We start from the raw sequence: 10,514 nt of genomic DNA, 5'->3' as shown, positions 1-10,514 counted from the left end.
AAAATGGTAAAGTGAAATGTTAAAAAGAAGAAGAAGAAGAGAAATGTTTCTAGGCACCTTGCACTTTGATCAGTACCCAGAGAATAGAAGGCATGCAGTATTTATCATTCCCTTTTCCTAACTGAATAGCTTCAGTAGAAGGTGTTTCTGGAGCCAGAGCTCTCTGGATCACTCAGGCCAGAGATGTTCCTGAGATTTCACATTGGAGAACTAATTGTCGTCCCCGTATCTTCAAGGCTTGAACTTACAGCACGATTTTCTGAGACTGGATTCTCGACTTCTGATGTGTGCCCACCCCTACAGCAGCTATTACCATAGAAGGATCAGACAAAAAGCAACATTTGTGTCAGAGTCCATATGTGCCAGCAGGCCCTAGGCCTGGTCAACCAGCTAGAAGGTGAAGGACCTGGAATCCAGCTCCGCTTCACCTGACTTCCGTCCCGTGTCTCATAAAGAGTTGAAAGCAAAACAAAGGCAAAGAGGTTAGAGAGTAAAAGGATCAGCAGACAACTGAAGATGAATCCTATTTCTGTCAAAATCAATGAATCTAAGTGCAGAATCAGGTGGGAAAGAGAGAAGTGCAAGTTGAGGAGAAGGAGAAAACTTATAACTTCTCACTTCCACTCCTTCACAGTCTGAAGAAACACTTGAGCTCTTTCAGCCTGGGCTTCCACTCAGCTGGGACAATTCGAAGATCTTTCCACACACGAGTACTCCTAGCAGCTCTCTCTTGTCTTTGCACAGTGGACTACTCGGGGTCCTCTGGCTCATCACAGAAGGATGCTACTCAAACCGGAAGGCATAACATGGATCTCTAATCTAAGGGGCCCCACGGAGCTTACTGAAATCTTTTACATTTTGGGGTACCTCAGTGTATGTTTTTTGAGCATCCGACTCTCAATTTCAGCTCAGGTCATGATATCAGGGTCCTGGGTTCGAGCCCTTTGTAGGGCTCCACACTCAGCAAGGAGTCTGCTTCTCCCTCTCCCTCTGCCCCAACCCCCACTGGCTCACATTCTCTCTCTTTCTCTCTCTCAAATAAATAAATAAGTCTTTTAAAAAATTATACTTTCAACTTTGCTTGTCAACAACATCATTTTACTCGTGAAGAAAAGAGATTTTGCCAATAACAAACCAAATATGTCATCAATAGAGTCAGTAGGGTGTGTCTGCCCAGATTGCCCCCCTTGCTACTGGCTATGGCATTACCAGATGGTCTCAATACTTGGACGTGTCTTCATCCTGGTCCTAAGCAAAGTCTACCTTGGCCTCTGAAGCTAACTTTGCACTCGGTGGACACATGTGATCGTAATCCATAATTTCCAGTAGGAACCGAAGGTCTTTCCCTCTCCTCCCTCTTCCCCTCTGCCTCTGCCCTCAATACGCATTTGTTTTATATTTTGGACCAAATTATTCGCCAAAATTATTCCTCTCATACTATTCCTCTTAAAACTTGGTGACTTAGGGACGCCTGGGTGGCTCAGTTGGTTAGACGACTGCCTTCGGCTCAGGTCATGATCCTGGAGTCCCGGGATCGAGTCCCACATAGGGCTCCCAGCTCCACCGGGAGTCTGCTTCTCTCTCTGACCTTCTCCTCACTCATGATCTCTCTCACTGTCTCTCTCTCAAATAAATAAATAAAAAATCTTTAAAAAAAAAAAAAAAAAAAAAAAAAAAAACAAAAAAAAAACTTGGTGACTTAAATTTCTTATTTTGTAGTTCTGAAGATCAAAAGCCTAAAATTGTTTTTCACCTAGATTAGAATCAAAGTATAGGCAGCTGTGTTCCTTCTGGAAGTTCTAGGGGGAAATCTGGTTTTTTGCCTTTCAGCCCTAAGAGGCCCCTACATTCCTTGGCTCATTGTCCCTTTCTCCATTCTTAGAGCTAGGAGACCAGTTAGTATCTTATCTTCCTCTGCTCTCTGCTTACATCCTTCCTTTTTGTCTGCACTTCTCCTGGGCCATCACTTCCATTTCTTCTCCTGCCCAGTGACACCTGACTGAATGGTTACTTCAAGTAGTCATAGCATGGTACGCAAAACTGAGTGTCAATCGGTATATTTCAGAATGCATCAGCCAGGCTGTAAGTTTTTTTCAGGCCTAAGGCCAGTGCCACCTGACTGTGTAATCACAAGCTCTGTGGTCACAGGAAGCTAGCTTGGCGGCTTAAAGTCTCTCTTACCAGGCATGGGGGTAGGGAGAGTTAGCTCTATCCTTCTCCTGTAGAGAGTGGATCTAGGGTCCCAAGTGCTCGGTCCCTCTCTCCAAAGAAAGCTTCCAAGTTCCAAAGAAATGCCTAGATGCTTAAACTTTAACACTGGCCCACCTAAAGCCAGAGTATGTGAAAAAGTGACTATTTTCCCAATGCTTTTGCAAAGTTTAACATGGGAAAAAATGAGGAGTTTGGCACATAGATGATCTTGATCCTCAATGGAACCGTAAAGAGCGGGAGTTCCAGTTTCACATCCCGTCCTATAGTCAGTTCTGCTCAGTGACACATGTGTTCCCAAATCACCACTTTATGCAAAATAATGCAATAAAAACCACAGGGGTTTTGGGTTTGTGGGCATAATACTTAAAAACTTTTCCAGTGACACAATACAATATATATATATATATATATATATATACACACATATGTATATATGTTTTTATATATATATGCCTAATAAATATCACAGCACAGTTTCACACTTGTTAAATAGTTAAGAAATACATAAATGCTCAATAAATATGACACTTTACCTTGAAAAAGACCTGCAGTCTGCTTGGGGACATAGGCATCAGAAGGACAACAATTGTGAGTTACTGTGAAGCTGTGAAAGAAGGGAGGGTAATTCAAAAGGAAGGAAAGGAGCAAAGTCAGGTGCGAGGTTGTCATGCCAAATGTGAATGGGTGTGGCTCTAACACATGCCGTGAATTGAGGTAGCTGGCAGATGTTTGAGGGGTGTGTGTGCGTGTGTGTGTGTGTGCACGCACTTGTGGTGCATTCCTGGGGGGCTAGATTCAGCTAAATGCTGTGCTTACCTAGTGTTTCTCATAGATGAAATCATGTGTAAGCAAACATGAGATTCCTGTTATGCTCAAATTATCCTTTGATACATCAATTCTGCTGGAACAAATTTACATTTTCAAAACAAGAATTACAGCGAAACTGACTGCATTTTTGTGTGAGCATTCTGATCAGATCCTCCTGGGGGAGATATGCTAAAGGGTAGTAGCTTATCAAAGTATTAAACATAAGTTGTTTTCAGTTGTCTGGCATCTTGGGGTATTACCAGACAGATGGTGAGAACTAGGATTCATTCCCTGGTATTAAAGGCAAAAATCAAGAAGAGATTGTAAAGATGTCTCACAGAGACACAGGAGAAAGTGTAGGTAAGGGAAAGTTCCACTGAATTCTTGGTCCAAAAACTTGCAGCTGCATAGCATATAATTATTCCGATTGTCTAAAATTCTGGCAATGGCAAAACTATGGACCCAGAGAAAAGATCATGGTTGCCAGTGTTTAGGGAGGGAGGGGTGAATAAGCAGAGCACAGAGAATTTTCAGGGCAGTGAAAGCATTCTGTATGATGCTATATTAGTGGATACATGTCATTATCTCTTTGTTCAAACCCTAAGACTGTATAACACCAAGAGTGAACCTTAATGTAAACCATGAACTTTGGGTGATGATAATGTGTCATTGTAGTTCCATCAACTGTAGGAAATGTAACACTCTAGTTGGGGGGGGCTGATAATGGGGGAAGCTGGACATGTGTGGACAGCAAGGGATATATTGGAAATCTCAGTACATTCCATTCAATTTTGCTGTGACCCTGAAGTCTATGTTTTTAAACCCCTTCTTTGATAAGAAATTTAACGCAGACATTATAGATATGTATTCAGGACAAGCTCAACCCAACTATTAGTTTTTTTTTTTTTTTTAAAGATTTTATTTATTCATTTGAAAGGCAGAGATTACAAGTAGGCAGAGAGGCAGGCAGAGAGAGAGAGGAGGAAGCAGGCTCTCCGCTGAGCAGAGAGCCCGATGCGGGGCTCGATCCCAGGACTCTGAGATCATGACCTGAGCCGAAGGCAGAGGCTTTAACCCACTGAGCCACCCAGGCGCCCCCCAACTATTAGTTTTCATCAAGAAATCCTTAAGACTTCCTCAAGTGATCTCATTCCTTGCATAGAGGTTTTCCAACCCTCACTGTGCAGTCATGGTGCCCTGAGAAAAGTTGAGAGCATCCAGAGGAGAAGTACCAAATTTGTATTTCCTTTTTTTTCTTCCAGTTGTTTATTTTTTTTAAATTAACATACAATGTATTATTTGTTTCAGGGGTACATGTCTGTGACTCATCGGTCTTACACAATTCACAGCACTCACCATAGTGCATACCCTCCCCAATGTCCATCACGCAGCCACCCCATCCTTCCCGCCCCCCTCCCCTCCAGCAACCCTCAGTTTGTTTCCTGAAATTAAGAGTCTCTAATGGTTTGTCTCCTGCTCTGGTTTCTTGATTCATTTTTTCCACTTTTTCCCTATGATCTTCTGCTTTGTTTCTCAAATTCACATATCGGTGAGATCATATGATAATTATCTTTCTCTGATTGAATTATTTCACTGAGCATAATATCCTCTAGTTCTATCCACATCGTTGCAAATGGCAAGATTTCATTTTTTATGGCTGATTAATACTCATATATATATATATATATATATATATATATATATATATGTATATATATAACACATCTTCTTTATCCCTTCATCTGTCAGTGGACATCTAGGTTCTTTCCATAGTCTGGCTTTGGGGACATTGCTGCTATAAACATTCGGGTGCATACGCCCCTTCAGATCACTACGTTTGTAGCTTTGGGGTAAATAACCAGTAGTGTGATTGTGGGGTCATAATGTAGCTCTAGTTTCAACTTTTTGAGGAACATCCATACTGTTTTCCAGAGCGGTTACACCAACTGGCATTCCCACCAAATTTGTATCTCCTACACTGATCAGGCACAAACATCTGTTACGGGAGACTCCTGTGCCTGAACCAGTTTCTTCTTGAGAATAAACTTGAAATGGTGGTTTCTGTACCCTGCAGAGCAACAAATGAGCGCCTCAGGGTGAGTGCACAAGGGACAGGTAACATGCCCATGCTTCTGAAAGTGCATCCAGTGTGGGCTTCTTTTGCAGGCAGGAAGGAAGGAAGGAAGAGAGGGAAGGAAAGAAGGGAAGGGCGAGAAAGAAAGGAAGAAAAGAAGGAAGGAAGAAAAGGAAAAAAGTGGGGGGAAGAGAAGGAATGTGCAGGGTAGTGCTTGAAGACAGGAGGTCTAATCTGCTTCTAACCCAATAAGGAGAGATACTGGAGTCAAGCTGAAGAGAGTCCATCCTGGATGAGAGAGAAATGGTATTTTTGGTACCATTCATTGACTACCTTCTCTGGCATGCATGCTGCTTTCTCCGTGTTTTGTTCGTCATCTTAACAACTGCAATGCCAATATATTCTTTTATTTTTTTCTATTATTATTTTTTTACCATGAGGAATTTATTTTATTTAAGATTTATTTATTCATTCATTCATTTTTTAATTTAATTTTTTTTCAGTGTTCCAAATTTCATTTTTTCCTAGGGAGCATAGGGACTCCCCCTTCTGGTCTCCTATCCTGTCTCCCTCGCTGTCATCATATCCAACATCCCTGGCCTTGTTGCTCTGGACATGGAACTTGTTTTAGCTATTTTTTTCCCTAAACTTCCAAGCCATCCTGTCATTATTTAGGTGTAGTTGTCACAAAGATAGATGTGTATAAAAGAACCATTATTTTAAAGGATAGAACTTAAATAAGAATTCTTTGGCCTCTTACCATTATTGTTTGCTTTTAAATTTTTGCTTTCAAGTTTCTTAAATTCACAATCTTACTATTAATTCAGCTCCACAATTCCTTATCCACTGTTTCAAATTCAAAGCTAAAAGTGTTTTTCTTAAGTTTGGTGCAAACTTACACAGAGGCCAAACCTGCCCAACATGGCCAGGAAGATATCATCTCAGTATGAATAATCTTACATTACACTACAGAAATATTATTTGATTTGATTAGTGGGTACTGCTCAAACTCCGCTGGCATGTTACACAACACAGAGTATGTGTAAATTATTACTTTTCTATCAAGCAAAAATCCTGATTTCCAAAACATATTTAGTCCAAGGTGATAAGGAATTAAAAACGTGAATGATTTTCAAAACATTCCTACAGCCAGGAAGCAAAAAGTCAAGTTTCAGGGTAGCCGCCAAAAAAACTGCTGGTTGCCCCAGACTTGTTCTCTCTGAGCACTTGGCTACACAGAATGTCACCATCCCGTGCAGACACGTATGACTCAGGGATTCTGAGATGAAGGATACCATGAAGCTGCTGTGTCTCATGATCCAAAGTACATCTCTTGCTCTGGGCTTCAACTTTTTCATACCCTGGGTCTCTCATTCTCTTAAAACTGTAAAGGCTGAAACTAACACAGAAGCCATGGGCTGGGTGTGGCAGAGACCACTCTGCTAGCTGAGTCCCTGCATGACTCTGTAGATGGAGGCCACTTTATTACTAAGGACTGTTGGATGAGAGAAAGGGTAAACTCTCTGCTGTTTGACCTATTTTGAGGGTGCCTTTGTTACAGCACTTGGCCTTCCTTGGAACTGCTGCAAGAGCCTAGGCTCAGGAGATCATCAACTCAAAATTAGCATGAGTTGACTTAAGGAGGCTTTTCATTATTTTTAAAAGAGAGAATTTGTCCACAAACTTTTGAGTAGGTTTCTTAATTTAAATAAGATGGCCTTTCAGCTCATTGATTTTTTCCCCCTCTCTCTCATTGAATTTTAATTAGCATGCAAAACAATTAGCTGGTCAGCCTTGACCCAAATTGACAAAATTGTTTTCCTTTTCTTTGTTTCCAGCCATTTAATAGGAAGTTTCTTAACTACCAACTTTTCTCAAACAGTTTTTGGTATTTGGGTGTTTTGTTTGTTTTTTCCCTCTCAGGTAAAGTACAGAGTTCACAGTCCTTGAAGCTTTCATTGTGTAGATCTCAATAAAAGGAAAAGGCAAAAATAATCTTGAATCTCTTTTTTAAAGACCTTTTTAAAAGATGATAAAAAATAAACATGTACAAAATCCATTCTTATAAATCCCAGGGATTATTTTTTTCTCTTGATTTACCTTGTGATTCCCCAGCAGTTCTTAATCAGACTGGTCTTGAGCCACCATTTATTATTAATTTGCTAAAGGCAAACATGCTACCCAAGATGTTGACACTTTATCCAATTACCCCAGATTGTCAGGAACACACTGATGGACATCTCCATTTGCAACACACTGATGGACATCTCCATCTGCCAATCAGCAAGTCCTCAGTCCTATTGAGAAAACTATTGATTGTTTCAGGATCCAGAATACTGATACTTGATTTGAAGTATTGTTAATACCTTCTGGTTACTTAATAACCAAGAAAATAAGATTTTACTAGAATGATCCCAAGTTTTATGACTAAATTTTATTGTCATTTAAAAATCTTACATTTTGTGTCCCAAAACAAATAAACAAACAAAATTATTTTCACCTGTGCTGGTTAACCAACTAGAGAATGGAGAAGACGAGGAAGGAAACTCAAACTTGGGAAGGAAAAAAAACGAATCAATTATAACATGTTAATCCTTCCCACTAGCAATCTTTTTTCTCTTAGAAATTATTTACAAATTAATTATATACCTTAAAATAGTCCCCAGTATTCCAGCAACCACTGCCTTGATTCCAAAGCTTCCAACAAACCCTTATTCGACATTCTTCCACCTTCCTGGTCTGTTGCTGCTGATGCTTTTTTTTTTTTTTTAAGATTTTATTTATCTATTTATTTGACAGACAGAGATCACAAGTAGGCAGAGAGGCAGGCAGAGAGAGAGGATAAGATTTTATTTATTTATTTATTTGACAGAGAGAGATCACAAGTAGGCAGAGAGGCAGGCAAAGGAAGGGGGGAAGCAAGCTCCCTGCTGAACAGAGAGCCCAATGCTGGGCTCAATCCCAGAACCCTGAGATCAAGACCTGAGCTGAAGGCAGAAGCTTTAACCCGCTGAGCCACCCAGGCGCCCCGGTCTGCTGTTTCTTTAAGCTAAATGCAGAATTTCTTCTAAAGCTCAATACATGAAAATACTTGACAACTCTTACAATTTCAAAGCGTAAATTATGTATATGCCAGGAGTTGTTATGTATATGACAATCTCTGGAAAAATCTTTCCTCAAGCCTTAGCAAAACTGATTTTTATCCCTAAAAAGTCAAAGGATTCACTCTTCTTTTCATATTAATGTATCACATGCTCCTCTGAACTGCAGGGCTCAGCTACACAAACTGATTCCTTAGGGAACCTGCATGACTTAGTTGGTTAGGCATCTGCCTTCAGCTCAGGTCCTGGGATCAAGTCCCACATAGGGCTCCCTTCTCAGTGGGGAGTCTGCTTCTCCCTCTGCCCCCCCAACACACACTCAAGCTTTCTCACTTTCTCTCAAATAAAATCTTAAAAAAAACTGGCTCCTTCACCTAGCTAATTTCTACTGAGGAATAGCATAACACAATGTTAAAAAATGGACTCTGGAGTTAGTAGACCTGGTTAGATATCTAGTTCCTCCACTTGACAGATGAGTGGCATTGGCAAATTCTTTAATCTCTCTCTCTTTTTTTTTAAGATTTTATTTATTTATTTGACAGAGAGAGATCACAAGTAGGCAGAGAGGCAGGCAGAGAGAGGAGGAAGCAGGCTCCCTGCTGAGCAGAGAGCCCGATGCGGGACTCGATCCCAGGACCCTGAGATCATGACCTGAGCCGAAGGCAGCGGCTTAACCCACTGAGCCACCCAGGCGCCCCAAATTCTTTAATCTCTTAAAGGCAGTGGAAATGCTATGCGTGATTGTTGGCCTGTAGTAGGTGTTTAACAAATGTAAGGAATTATTTTCGTCTGGGACACATTAGCCAAGAGCTATCTTATTAGAGATAAAATATATATGCATAAAAATATCTCCAGCAGTTCTTTTTGTCTGACCTCATAAATACACTAAATCAGTTTCAAAGCAATGGCTCAGGGTACCTGAGTGGGCTTATTGATCTAAGCACTATGCTGTGATGATTAACCATGGTTATAGAAAACCAGGACACAGTCCCCAGAAAGCCAAGCTTTCAGGAAAAGGATAAGAATCTGAACCCAAACACAGAACCAAGATATTCTCCAAGAAGTGAAAGGTAAAGATATATATAAAATGGAATCTGATTCCAGGAGCACAACGCTAAAGCCCTCCTAAGCAGATCTCGTGTCTTCCACAACTTGCTGTTTTTATCTTATTTATTTCTTTATTTACCAGGTGGACAGGAAAGCAAGGTTTATTGAGTGAAATCAGAGTACAAGGATCCCAAGGAAGGAGGGTATCCCAGGGGGTTGCCCCGGCTTGCTCTTTCTAAAGACTTACACTTAAACTCTTCCCTGTAGGAGATAATGAGAAAAAACCAAATCAGATTATTTGTCCACCTCCTGAAGAGTTAATAAGTATAGCTTTGTACATTTAGTATATGAAGGGTTTTTTGGTTCTGGTTTTTGTTTTTGGTTTTTTGGTTTTTTCCGCAACTAAGATAATGGTTAAAAATTGCAGACTTGGAGCTAGCCCATCTGAGAAAAAGGAAGGCAAATTTCATGAATGGCCTTGTAATGGATTTGTATTTTTTTTTTTTTAAGATTTTATTTATTTATTTATTTATTTGACAGAATGAGAGAGAGATCACAAGTAGGCAGAGAGGCAGGCAGAGAGAGAGGAGGAAGCAGGCTCCCCGCTGAGCAGAGAGCCTGATGTGGGGCTCCATCCCAGGACCCTGGGACCATGACCTGAGCTGAAGGCAGAGGCTTTAACCCACTGAGCCACCCAGGTGCCCCTGGATTTGTATTTTAAAAGAGATTCCGGAGATTTTCAAGAGCAGCAAAGAGAGGTAGCAAGAATTTGGAAATAGAGGAACAATTGAGAAAAGGTTGCCCTATGATGAGGGAAGTAAAAAATACATTTAAGGAAAAATAATTCCCAGTGAAGAATTTGTAGACAAGAAGCCTAGAAGCCAAGTCAGTTTGGGAAGGTTTTAGAGGCCACAAAACCAGAAAAGGTGGGCTACCTTAATCTTTGGAGTTACTTTTGTTAAAAGCCAATATCCTAAGCTTTAGTTCCTGAGGGCAGCAACTTAGTCTTGGCTGCTAAATTTCCTACTGGAGAAAGCGACCTTACTTTGATGGTCTTGGTGGGTCTCAAGATTTCTATCTGCTGGATCAACATGTCCAAAACTGATTTTATATTTTCTCCTTAACCCTTTTGTGTTAACATGGGTACTCCAAGAAACAGACACCAAAGGGAATTAAATGCACAGGGATTTTATGAAGGCAAATGCTGATGAGGTCAATAGTGTGCAGATAATTGTCCAACCAATAGGTCTCTATAGGCAGAAGACCTGCTGTAA

The sequence above is a fragment of the Mustela lutreola genome, chromosome 18, assembly GCF_030435805.1.
Source record: "Mustela lutreola isolate mMusLut2 chromosome 18, mMusLut2.pri, whole genome shotgun sequence".
Classification (NCBI taxonomy): Eukaryota; Metazoa; Chordata; class Mammalia; order Carnivora; family Mustelidae; genus Mustela; species Mustela lutreola.
Note: the sequence above shows the minus strand (reverse complement) of the source record.